The sequence below is a fragment of the Cervus canadensis genome, chromosome 20 (genome assembly GCF_019320065.1).
Source record: "Cervus canadensis isolate Bull #8, Minnesota chromosome 20, ASM1932006v1, whole genome shotgun sequence".
NCBI lineage: Eukaryota > Metazoa > Chordata > Mammalia > Artiodactyla > Cervidae > Cervus > Cervus canadensis.
In genome coordinates, this window is record NC_057405.1 from 39,390,001 (window position 1) to 39,403,304 (window position 13,304).

The 13,304-nt window shown below is 37.2% G+C and overlaps 1 protein-coding gene across 4 annotated transcripts in view; it reads right to left on the reverse strand.

Annotated features, from left to right (window-relative positions):
* NKAIN2 (sodium/potassium transporting ATPase interacting 2) overlaps nt 1-13,304 on the reverse strand; it is a 1,112,863-nt gene that overhangs the window by 567,936 nt on the left and 531,623 nt on the right. The gene's annotated exons all lie outside the window — the stretch shown is intronic.

The following is a 13,304-nucleotide window of genomic DNA, read 5'->3' on the forward strand; positions in this document are numbered from 1 at the left end:
GTCATACCTGAATGGTCTAGTGGTTTTCCCTACTTTCTTCAGTTTAAGTCTGAATTTGGCAATAAGGAGTTCATAATCTGAGCCACTGTCAGCTCCCAGTCTTGTTTTTGCTGACTGTATAGAGCTTCTCCATCATTGGCTGCTAAGAATATAATCAGTCTGATTTCGGTATTGATCATCTGGTGATATCCATGTGTAGAGTCTTCTCTTGTGCTGTTGGAAGAGGATGTTTACCATGACCAGTGCATTCTCTTGGCAAAACTCTGTTAGCTTTTCCCCTGCTTCATTCTGTACTCCAAGGCCAAATTTGCCTGTTACCCCAGGTGTTTCTTGACTTCCTACTTTTGCATTCCAGTCCCCTATAATGAAAAGGACATCATTTTGGGGTGTTAGTTCTAGAAGGTTTTGTAGATCTTCATAGAACTGTTCAGCTTGAGCTTCTTCAGCATTCCTGGTTGGGGCATAGACTTGGATTACCATGATATTGAATGGTTTGCCTTGGAAGTGAACAGAGATCATTCTGTCATTTTGAGATTGCATCCAAGTACTGCATTTCAGACTCTTTTGTTGACTATGATGGTGCTCCATTTATTCGAAGGGATTCTTGCTCAAAGTAGTAGATATAATGGTCACCTGAGTTAAATTCACCCATTCTACACCATTTTAGTTTGTTGATTCCTAAAATGTCAATGTTCAGCCTTGCCGTCTCCTGTTTGACCACTTCTAATTTGCCTTGATTCATGAACCTAACATTCCAGGTTCCTGGGCAGTATTACTCTTACAGCATTGGGCTTTACTTCCATCACCAGTCACATCCACAACTGGGTGTTGTTTTTTGCTTTAGTTTTGTCTCTTCATTCTCTCTGGAGTTATTTCTCCACTGATCTCCAGTGGCATATTCGGCACCTAAGGAACTGAGGAGTTCATCTTTCAGTGTCCTGTCTTTTTGCCTTTTCATACTGTTCATGGGGTTCTCTAGACAAGAATACTGAAGTGGCTTGCCATTCCTTTCTCCAGTGGACCACATTTTGTCAGAAATCTCCACCATGACCCGTCCGTCTTGCGTGGCCCTACATGGCATGGCTTATAGTTTCCTTGAGTTAGACAAGGCTGTGGTCCATGTGATTAGATTGGTTAGTTTTCTGTGATTGTGGTTTTCAGTCTGTCTGCCCTCTGATGGAGAATGATAAGAGGCTTATGGAAGCTTTCCGATGGGAGAGATTGACTGAGGGGGGAATAAAAGGCTACAAAGTTAGCCTTACTTTTAACTAGTCCAGCCTCTGTGTAGCAGACATGTGGATCTAATACAAATCAATAAAAATACTATTAAATTTTTAAACACCTCTGTGCTTTTGCTTCTGTTATCTTTGCCTGAAATTCTCACCTCTTCCTGTCTTCCCCATCATACTCAAATATTAAGTCTTAATTTATGTGTCATTTCCTCTCTGAAGGATCTCCTGAATCTTTCCAGCTCCCAGGTTGGCTTATCAAATCTGTTCTGGGAACCTTGTGATATCCTTTACATCTCTCATAGAATTTATGATAAGCATTGTTTTTACATGGTTACATGTTTCTTCTCCCCTCTTTTAAAATGGAAACATTTGGAGGCTTTGTTTGCTATGGTATAACTTACACATAGCATAGTGCTTACCATATAATAAAGAACCTCTGAAGGACTTTTTAAAGAGTGAAGGAATTCTAATAGTTATTGGATTTCCATACCTTTGTATAACAAAGCCACCTGTTCAGATCTCCCTGAAAAAATGAAACAATTTCAAAGTAAAATATGTTTGTGTGTATGTGCATGCTAAGTCACGTCAATTGTGTCCAAGTCTTTGCAACCCCATGGACTGTAGTCCACGAGGTTCCTCTGTCCATGGGATTCTCCAGGCAAGAATATGGAGTGGGGTATCATTTCCTCCAGAGGATCTTCCTGTCCCAGAGACTGAAGTCATGTCTCTTATGTCTCCTGCCTTGGCAGGTGGGTTCTTTACTACTAGCACCACCTTTAATACACTTTAATAGTTACTGTTCCACTTCTGATTCAAAAAGGCAAACATCACGCAACTTCTACAGCCCTAAAATTATGAGCAGCAAAATAGAGCTATTTCAATCAGTTGCCGGAAGAGGAAGGCTGGACATTTAAGTTCTTATTAATAAGCAGAGTGGAGCAACTGGCAGTCCATAGTATGTATGGATGAGCCACAGATACAGAGGAAGATTAACTACTAGGCAGAATTCTTTATAATCTGGAGACTTGAGGAAGGAACATACGAATAACAGTGAGTGTAAAAGAGGGCTGGAAAACAAGCACAGTCCCTCCACCACCTTTGGAAATAGAGAAGCATTTAATCCCCTAGAGAAAAAAAATGAGATTTTTAAAATAAGTAAATAAGCAAAGTTATAATACATAATAACTGTTAAATGAAATTACTTGAGGGTAAAGCCAAATGGTCAAAAGCATAGAGAATCATCAAAATGATAGATACACAAACACTCCAGAGTTGAAGGTGTTCATGCTTTCAAATCAAAAAGGCCTACAAAATTTTCAATTAGGTCCACACTCAACACCTCCTTTGGAAACAGTAAGACAAGCCTTATGAAATGAATATTGCAAGATTTTTTTTCAAGTTACCTACAGAAGAATGAAGAACAGATCAATTCAGACTTCCCATCTGTAACCTTGCTTCCTAGAATACAATTGAAAATTACTTCAGTGCTCGAAGGAAGATTGATTCTCACCTGTGAATTCTGCCTCTAGTAAACCTATCACTCAAGTGTAAAGGTAGAATAAACTCAGAAAGTTTATCTCCTGAACAAGCTTTCTCAGAAATTTGTGTGAAGATATTAGAAAGAAAATAGGTAGGATCCAAGAAACCATGACTCTAACTCAAGGGGTGTAGAGAAGGATAGATGGATGTGTAATAGGCCTGAAGAACCACCAATTTAGACTGGAAAGAGGGAAATCTCCAGGGAAGAAGAGCCTAACCTAAAAACAAAAAGTTTTTAGGCCTAAACTCAAACAGGAAAGCAATGGGTTTCCAACATATGAATAGAATGAGTAAGAAATGGAAATAGGATATGTTTTTGTTTTTTTTTAAAGCCTGTTTTCTCACTTTCAAGAATAAAAGAAAGACAAACTCCAGTGGGAAGGGGAGATTTGGGAGGAGGACTGTCAAAACAGTGTGATCCAAAAATAAATTAGAGTAAAACGATTTTGCTTTTATAGACCCTCTGACATGTCTATATATAGACCACTCAGGAACTATTAAAGAGACTAGGAACAACTGGAGAAAGGCAAGGAAGAGGATTTTTATCTTATCATAAGTCTAATTTTACATTGTGTTTTCAAAATTCTGGACTATAAAGAAAGCTGAGTGTCGAAGAATTGATGCTTTTGTACTGTGGTATTGGACAAGACTCTTGAGAGTCTCTTGGACTGCAAGGAGACCAAACCAGTCCATCCTAAAGGAGATCAGTCCTGAATATTCTTTGGAAGGACTGATGCTGAAGCGGAAACTCCAATACTTTGGCCACCTGATGAGAACTGATTCACTGGAAAAGACCCTGATGCTGGGAAAGATTGAAGGCAGGAGGAGAAGGGGACGGCAGAGAATGAGATGGTTGGATGGCATCACTGACTCGACAGACATGAGTCTGAGCAAGCTCCGAGAGTTGGTGATGGACAGGGAAGCCTGGAGTGCTGCAGTCCATGGAGTCACAAAGAGTCAGACACAACAGAGCAACTGAACTGAACTGATCTATCTTACATCTCTCCTCAGATTTTTTTTCCAAAAATTATTTGATGACTTACAAACAGGAATTATTTAGACTGTTAAAATGTAATTATTTATATTTGCCACATTCTATAAATCTTTAGTCACAGCCTAACAACAGAATGTGAGCACAAGTATATTCTTGTAGAATAAATGGTCCACAATTCCCTAAGGGACTACATCCTTTTGAGAATAAATTGCATTCACCATGTTGCATTACTACATTTATTTTAGAACTAGAGGCTAAATCCATAAAACTTGTAATGATGTTTTCTCCCCCTCCCAGGCTTATGGGAAAAGACTTATTTTCATGACTACTAAGTCATTAGAAGCAATGTTAATTTACTACTATCTCAAGTCTTTTCATCTCTATTATACATTGATTTTCTGTCCTGACCAGAAAGTGTGCATTTTTAATGCTTCAGCTGCAATACATTTTCTTTTGGATATTTTTTCCTGTAAAAAATGAATCAAATACTCAAAACAACTGCCTAAACATAGATTAATAATTTCCTAGAAATGACCAAATAGAGTACACAAATTTTTAGGACAGTCATATTACTAGAGTGAAAGAAACACATGACCTGGAAGTAGGACACAGAATTTACTCCTCATTTGTTGCTGTTGATTGTAGTCTCCATGGGGACCTGAGCTCCTTAAAAACTTAAAATTCCAATAATGGCTGATTATCTGTGAATAGTAAATTCCAAAAACATGGAGTTTTTTTTCCCATGCAAATTGAGTTTCTATTTGCTTTTGCACACTCTCTGAGGAGCCTATACATGTCCCAAATTGCCATAACAGAATGGTTTTATAAAATAGGTCTTAGCTTTGTTTTCTGATAACTCCATGTGGCCTTCAAGACTTGTCCCAGATGACATGGGTTTCCTTTCTTTTAATAAACTGTCTCAAGGAAAGCAAAATTAAGGAAGTCAAAACAGATGACATGTTGTCTGAAGCTGATTCACTGATGTCTTTTTATGCTCTGCTCTCCCTCAAAGGAGAGAAGGATGTGTGTCAACTCACAAAGAAATACTCATTGATAAACCAGTATTAATACGTGAAATAATAATTGTAGGAAAAAAAGTGTCTCAAATTGAGGAATATAAAGTTTAGTAGTCAGTAACAATGTGAAATTATTCATCTAAAATCTTAATATGCAAACTGAAAGCAGTATTCAGTTCTTCATTATTTCTGAAGAATGAGTAGAGGTATAATGACAGTCTAATAGTTCATTATTTTTTAAAAAACCAAGGAATGAGAATTCATGAATATTGGCTTCTCTTTCTAAACATCATATTCCTGCTTCCTAAAATTAGCTGTAACCATACTATTTTAAAGGACTTCCCTGGTGGTTCAGACAGTAAAGAATCTGCCTGCAATGCAGGAGACCCAGGTTCAATCCCTGGGTCGGGAAGATCCCTTGGAGAAGGAAATGGCAACCCACTCCAGTATTCTTGCCTGGAGAATCCCATTTAGAGGGGACCCTGGCAGGCTATAGTCCATGAGTTGTACATAACTGTTGTACATAACGCAAAGAGTTGGACATAACTGAGCAACTTTCACATCACATCACATAATATTTCAATCTCTGGATATTTTTGGTAACAAAACAGGATACTGATCCTAGTTTTTCCCACTTGTTTAATTTGGATTACTTATTATAACCTAAACTGATGTCATGGAAAAATTCTATAGGAACAGTAATATACATACATGCATATTTGGTATATAATGAGGGTATTTTTTCAATTATATAGAAATGAATTCTCCCATCAGCTATTTAAAGCTCCTTGCAAATAAATGTAGAGATACTTTTGTTCTTAATTAATATATACTATAAATCATATGCAAATTGTGTTTACATACATATATATGTACATATGCACCTATATGAATTACCATGATCAAATGTTGATTGCCATAAGAAATAATTTTTAAATACCATTTTAATTCATTATTTCTGGAAATTAAGGATACCCTGTGATACTGTCCTTCTGCAAAAATAAAATGTGCATTATTAGGGTTTTGCATTCTTAGTCCTGGAGACATAAGGTTATTTCCTCACTAAATACATTGCAAAAACCATTAACCTTGATATAAGAACGGCAGAAAACAATTTAAAATCTAACTGCTCTTCAAACGGCAAATGCCATGACAGATTTTGGATTTGCCAAAATCTTAACAAAACCTGTTTCATTTGTCAGATAAATTATGGTCCTTTGAGCTGCGCAGTTCAGCATGGTGGTTAAGAGTATGGCTTTGGTTAAGAGCATGGGTCCATATCCCCGCTCTGTTATTTCCTAGTTACATGAGTTTGAACAGAACATTTATAAAGTTAATGTGAGGTTTGTAGGATTTGTAGAGGAAGTAATCTAGGGGCATCTGTAAATGATAGTGGAGGTAGTAAGAAAAGAAGATATATGATTCCTATAAATATTACTGTGATTTTGGTATGTTCTCTTCTGTTGTTTTTATGAAATCTGAGTAATGGATTTTTAGCTATCTTGAATTCATTTCTAGTTTTGGGATGAGTTTAACAGACCAAGCCAGTGGTTCCAAATTCTGCAAGGTATTCTTCTTTCTTTCAAAATAACTTGGTTAAATACAGAGAAAGGGAGGGGAGAAGGGTGGGGAGAAGGAAAGAGGAAAGAAGAGGAAGGAAAGAAGAGAGGGAAGAAAGGAAAAAATAATGAGAGTTATGACAACATATCTTGTGGTAATATCACCAAAAAAATTGCTGTGCCTTTCCCAGTTAGGAACCACATAATCCTCAGATTATTTTAGACAATTTAAAGCATGCAATTTATCAACATTTTTTGTCATTAACTAATAACTACTGGATATCTCAAATCATATTCTGCTTGCCAGTGTCTTTAGCCCAAATGAAGATGTATTTGGCAATTTCATTTATGACATAAGGTAATTCTTTCATGGGAGCCATTTGTATGTATTTATGTATGAATTATTCCACCAAAGTTAATCTGGGCTTTTCTTTGGGACTCTTGATGCTATAGAGTTACACAATACAGATGCTTTTTATGGATTCTTGCTTCAAATGTCCTTTGCTTGGAATTGAAATCATCCATTTACTTTTACTTCAACATATTATATTCTTTGAAATGCCAGAGGCCTTCAAAGGGTACTAATGAGTTCTTGTCCCAATTAACTATTGTACATTTTTCTTCTTTGCTCTTATGAAAGAGAAAATGAGTTAAGGAAATGAAACTCATTACCAACACTCTAAATTTTATTTGTTGCTACTGTATTCAGTGTTTCAAGGATGCCCACACACTTATTTTAGGCAGGGAGGAAGCTTTCAATTAAATCGAATAATATGTGCCATCAATAAATTGAAACTCTCTACAAATAGGAAATGTGGAAAGTGACGCTTTTTTTCTTAGCCTCTATTTTTGGGCATCTGCCTTTTTGTTTTAGCAAAATTAGGCCTACAGGTAATGAACATATCATGACACTCTGTGATCACCTAGAGGGGTGGGATGGGGGTAGGATGGGAGGGAGGCTCAACAGAAAGGGGATATATGTATACTTAAGGCTGATTCATAGTTGTATGGCAGAAACCAACACAACATTGTAAAGCAATTAGCCTCCAATTAAAAATAAGTAAAAATAAATAAATAGAAGTTATCACAAAGGGAAGGTTCATTTTAATTAGAGAAAAATAATAAAAATCAAAATGAAAATGTATGGTATTTAAAAGGGTAAAGGTCTTTACTAAGTGATCCATATGTAAAAATTGTTATGACAAGCACTAAGGCTCCATGGGAAAATGAATACAACATGACAATCCCCTGAAAAGGAAATAAAAATGGCTAATGAAAATATGAAAAAGTTCAATTAGTAAGGTAAGAAATGCAACAAAAATGACACTTTTTCTTTCAGTAGCTTAAAAAAATATGAGAACAGATAGTATTCAGGGTTAGAAGGGGTGCAGTGAAATACACTCTGTTGTACATTGGTGGGAGGATAATTTAATAAAATGATTCTGGATACATAATTGTCAACTATATACTAAAAGCTTTAAACTTGTTCATATTACTTAGTTATATTCAGGTTTCTTTTTTAAGGACCAAAATCACAAATGAAGATGAGGGTATTTTTTTATGGAGATGATTACAGGGAAATATTTATCATAAAAACATGAAAACAGTATGATGTATAATAATATATAACATTGTTGTTGTTTAGTTGCTAAGTCGTGTCTGACTCTTTGGCCATTCCTGTTGCCTACCAGACTCCTCTGTCCATGGGATTTCCCAGGCAAAAATCCTGGAGCGGGTTGCCATTTCCTTCTCCAAAGGATCTTCTTGACCTAGGGATCAAACCTGCATCTCCACTGGCAGGTGGATTCTTTACCACTGAGCCACCAGGGAAGCCCCCAACATATACCATACCATCATATATTTATTATATTATATAATATATAATAATATGTAAAAGGTTAAATAAACAATGAAATTGCTGTTATTGTTCAGTTGCCCCGTCGAGTCCGACTCTTTGCGACCCCATGGACTGCAGCACACCAGGCCTCCCTGTCTCTCACCATTTTCCCAAGTTCATGTTCATTGCATTGGTGATGCCGTCTAACCATCTCATCCTCTAATACGCTCTTCTTCTTCTCCTCAATCTTTCCCAGCATCGGGGAGTTTTCCACTGAGTTGTCTGTTTGCATCAGATGACCAAAATACTGGAGCATCAGCTTCAGCATCAGTTCTTCCAGTGAATATTCAGAATTGATCTCCCTTAAAACTGATTGGTTTGATCTCCTTGCTGTCCAAGAGACTTTCAGGAGTCTTCTCCAGCACCACAGTTCCAAGGCATCAATTCTTTGGCATTCTGCTATCTTTATGGTCCAGCTCTCACAACTGTACGTGATCACTGGGAAGACCATAGCCTTGACTATATGGATCTTTGTCAGCAGAGTAATGTCTCTGCTTTTCAACACACTGTCTAGGTTTGTCATCACTTTCCTGCCAAGGAGCAATTATCTTCTGATTTCACGGCTGCAGTAACCATCTGCAGTGATTTTGGAGTCCAAGAAGAGGAAATCTGTCACTACTTTCACCTTTTCCCCTTCTATTTGCCATGCAGTAATGGGGCAGGATGCCATGCTCTATTTTTTTTTTTTTTTAATATTTAGTCTCAAGCCAGCTCTTTCATTCTCCTTCACTCTCATTAAGAAGCTCTTTAGTTCCTCTTAACTTTTTGTCATTAGAGTGCTATCATCTGCATATCTGAGGTTGTTGATGTTTCTCCTGCCTATCTTGATTCTGGGTTGTAACTCATCCAGCCCCGATGCCATCAAGGTTTATATTATGTCAGCAAATCTGGAAGACCCAGCAGTGGCCACAGGACTGGACAAAGTCAATCCTCATCCCAATTTCCAAGAAGGGTAATACTGAAGAATGTGCTAACCATCAGGTAATCACACTCAGCTCCCATGCAAGAAAGGTGATGCTTAAAATCTTGCATGGTAGGCTTCAGCATTACGCAAACCAAGAAGTTCAGATGTCCAAGCTGGGTTTAGAACAGGAAGAGGAACTACAGACCAAACTGCCAACATTTTCTGGATTATAGAGAAAGCAAGGGAATTTCAGAAAAAAAGATCTATCTCTGTTTCATTGACTATGCTAAAGCCTTTGACTGTGTGGACTATGATCAAAGAAATAGCCCCATGAATTCCAAAATTATTTGATATCACATAAAATAAAATTTAATACACATATTTGAGATGAAGCATAATCAGATATATTTCAATTGCACATAGATGAAGAAAATGTACAAACATATAAATTTCAGTTATGAACTGATGAAAGTGCTTATCTCTATTTTTATATTGAGTTGTTTTATATTGTGATGCAAAATGACAAATATAGAAATCATAAAAGCTTACATTTTCAGGGGAAAGGAAAAGAAATTTCATTGTTAATATCTTAATATCCAGAATACAGAGAGACTATGGATACTTCCTAACTGCAGCAGTACTGTGTTGTTAATTACAGGTTGTCGCCAATTTTGCATTTTCCTGCTAAACCCAGATCCGTCTTTGACCAGAATTTCTGTCATCTATGATTCCATTCAAGTTCGTTTAACTAAAATTCTTTTTATCATCTTTAGGCAAACTGAAAATCCTTGATTTCATTTTTATGGCAAATTCTCTATTTTCATGAATCAACTTTTGAGTTTCAACATGGCATCACAGCCACGAGATTCCACTAATTTGATATATAGAAATGGTTTATTATATAGAAATTACATAGAAATCGGTAACTAGTACAGAAATTGAGTGATACTATAACACAAACCTAAAATACATAGCATTAACTTTGAGACAAGGTGGCAGATGGAGGCCAGAAGGACAGTGAGAAGACTATCAGGGGAAACAGGAAAAACAGTAAAGAAATGGTTTTTGAGGACTGGAGAAAAGAAGACTCAGAATAATTATTGTGGGAACAATAAGGCTAAATACCACCTGCAGTAACTTTGAAGATAGAAAATATACCTACAAACTTGTGGATCTGGCTAATGGGATTTCCAAGCAAACAGTTGACAGTATTATTTGTCATCTTTTAGCTACACATAACATGATATTATGAGAGATAAGCTAAAGGAACAGTCCCATTTTCAAGTACAATTTAGAGGGTACATTGTTAACTGAAGACTTGCTAGGTTGGAAAATAAAAATTTCACATTTACAGCATCTCCAGCTGGCAAAAGATTTTCCAAGTAAAAACGTTGTCTCAAGGAAAAGAACAAATTCTGAATGGTGTCTGCAAGTCAAGATCAAATCAAAGATGCAGTGCTAAGACATGCTGTTAAGATTTCAGAAAGATTTAAGAGATCCTCTCAATTATATGAAAGTTCTAACAATCTTAAAGGCATGCCATGGCATCCTAACTCTTATGGAACACTGGAGACAGTGTCCTATCTTGAAAAGATTTGTGCATATGTAATTTAAGAAGATGAGTTTAATTTGGTACACAGAAATCTCACAAAAAATTTTGAGAGCTGTAGCAATGTAAAAGTGGTAGAGAGTTCAACCAATAACTTAGATGACCACACTCCATTTCAAATTGCCTATCAGGCTCTTACTAGTCTATACAACTCAGTATTATTTTCAAATGATAATAAACACATTTTTTTTTTAACAAGGTAAGCTTTTAAATACCAAGCATTGTGCCAAGGTCATTTTGTATCGAGTTGGTCAAACAGATGTTACAGAAAAACCCAATGAACTTTTTGGCCAACCCAATATAATATCTCACTCACTCCTCAAAACAAAGAAGCAAAAAACTTTTAAGCCATTCAAAAATTTTGATCCACACCTAGATTTTTATTCCAGGAACTTTATCACAAGTGGAGGTGACATACTTATATGGTGATACTCAGAGTAATACTATTTATTAGAATAAAATCATGGTGGAGCCTCAAAGTCTAATTGAAGAGGAATGGTAAATTGAGACTCTTTCACATAATGGCATGTAACAATTAAATTAAAGCATGTGGCTGACTTTATTTTGGGGGGCTCCAAAATCACTGCAGATGGTGATTGCAGCCATGAAATTAAAAGACGCTTACTCCTTGGAAGGAAAGTTATAACCAACCCAGGCAGTATATTAAAAAGCAGAGACATTACTTTGTCAACAAAGGTCCATCTAGTTAAGGGTATGGTTTTTTCCAGGGGTCATGTATGGATGTGAGAGTTGGACTATAAAGAAAGCTGAGTGCCAAAGAATTGATGCTTTTGAACTATAGTGTTGGAGAAGCCTCTTGAAAGTCCCTTGGACTGCAAGGAGATCCAACCAGTCCATCCTAAAGGAGGAAAGCCCTGAGTGTTCATTGGAAGGACTGATGCTGAAGCTGAAACTCCAATACAGTGGCCACCTGATGCAAAGGTGACTCACTGGACTCATTGGAAAAGACCCTGATGCTGGGAAAGATTGAGGGCAGGAGGAGAAGGGGATGACAGAGGATGAGATGGTTGGATGGCATCACTGACTCAACGGACATGTTGCTACTGCTGCTGCTAAGTCACTTCAGTCGTGTCCGACCACATAGATGGCAGCCCACCAGGCTCCCCCCTCCCTGGGATTCTCCAGGCAAGAATACTGGAGTGGGTTGCCATTTCCTTCTCCAATGCATGAAAGTGAAAAGTGAAAGTGAAGTTGCTCAGTCATGTCCGACTCTTCGCGATCCCATGGACTGCAGCCTACCAGGCTCCTCTGTCCATGGGATTTTCCAGGCGAGAGTACTGGAGTGGGGTGCCATTGCCTTCTCCGCAATGCACATGGGTTTGGGTGGACTCCGGGAGTTGGTGATGGACAGGGAGGCCTGGCGTCCTGTGGTTCATGGGGTCGCAAAGCGTCAGAAACGACTGAGCGACTGAACTGAACTGAGTCAATATAATCATTACCTTCATTGTTAACATAAGAAACTAAGGATTGGTTAGGTTATATTGTCCAAAGTCACACAGAATTTGGTAGGTGAAAGAGTTCAACCCTGGAATTATGACTACAGAAAACCCACTCCCATGCACTGTACCACCTCCCTTATATTGGACCAAATTACAATTTACACAAGAAAGTGAACACTACTATCATATCTTATGCATTGAAAAACCCTCTGCAACAGAACACATCCTACTTCTAATCTTGTAAAAAGTATTACAAGATTTACATGGAAGCATACCCCTAGAGAGGACATGTGCTCAACTGGGTGTGTTCCCAGAGAACACTATGCGGCTCCCAACTCAGCCTTAGCCAGACAGTGGACCCCTTTGTCCCAGCTGCCACCATATTGCCTGTTTCAGTACCCATGAGCTTTATCTGGTTCCAGATGCCAGAGAGAACAGCAGGTCATAGGAGGGCATCTTTTATGTGAACGAGGCTTCATAAGACCCAAGAAGGCTTGCTGGTTTGCACTGAATAAGGCAGATCTTTAGCTACACAGTCTCATATAAATGCCTTTATCAAAAACTTGCTTTACAATTTTAAATAGATACTATACATTTTTTGCTTTGTCAAAAAAACAGAAGCAGCAGAAAAAAAATGATGGCAATAAAAAAATCTACATTAATGAAGAGCTATAGCTGAGATCTGAGACACACACAAAAGTAAAAAATCCTAAGTTATGGTTCCCATAGCAACTACAACACAGTTGGATTTCACTTTTATGTTAAGTAAGTTTAACTTGAGTGAGAATGCAAAATACTTCCTCCAAGCCAAAAAAAGAATTGTGAAAGACACAGAGTGGTCCAGACTGTTCTGGCTTTCAAGTATGTCAAATATTCACCCTAATATGTATTGACATCTTTACATTAATACTATATGATCATTTGTATTGATTTTAAACTACCTTTATTCAGTTGACAAATATAATTATTTAAAATGGGAAAAAGTCCCATTAGAATCTATTAAATTGGAAAACATGACTTTATAATTTTTTGCATAGCATTTCTATTGTCCTTGTAATTACAAAAGAATATTTGCTGAAAGTACAATTTATTGG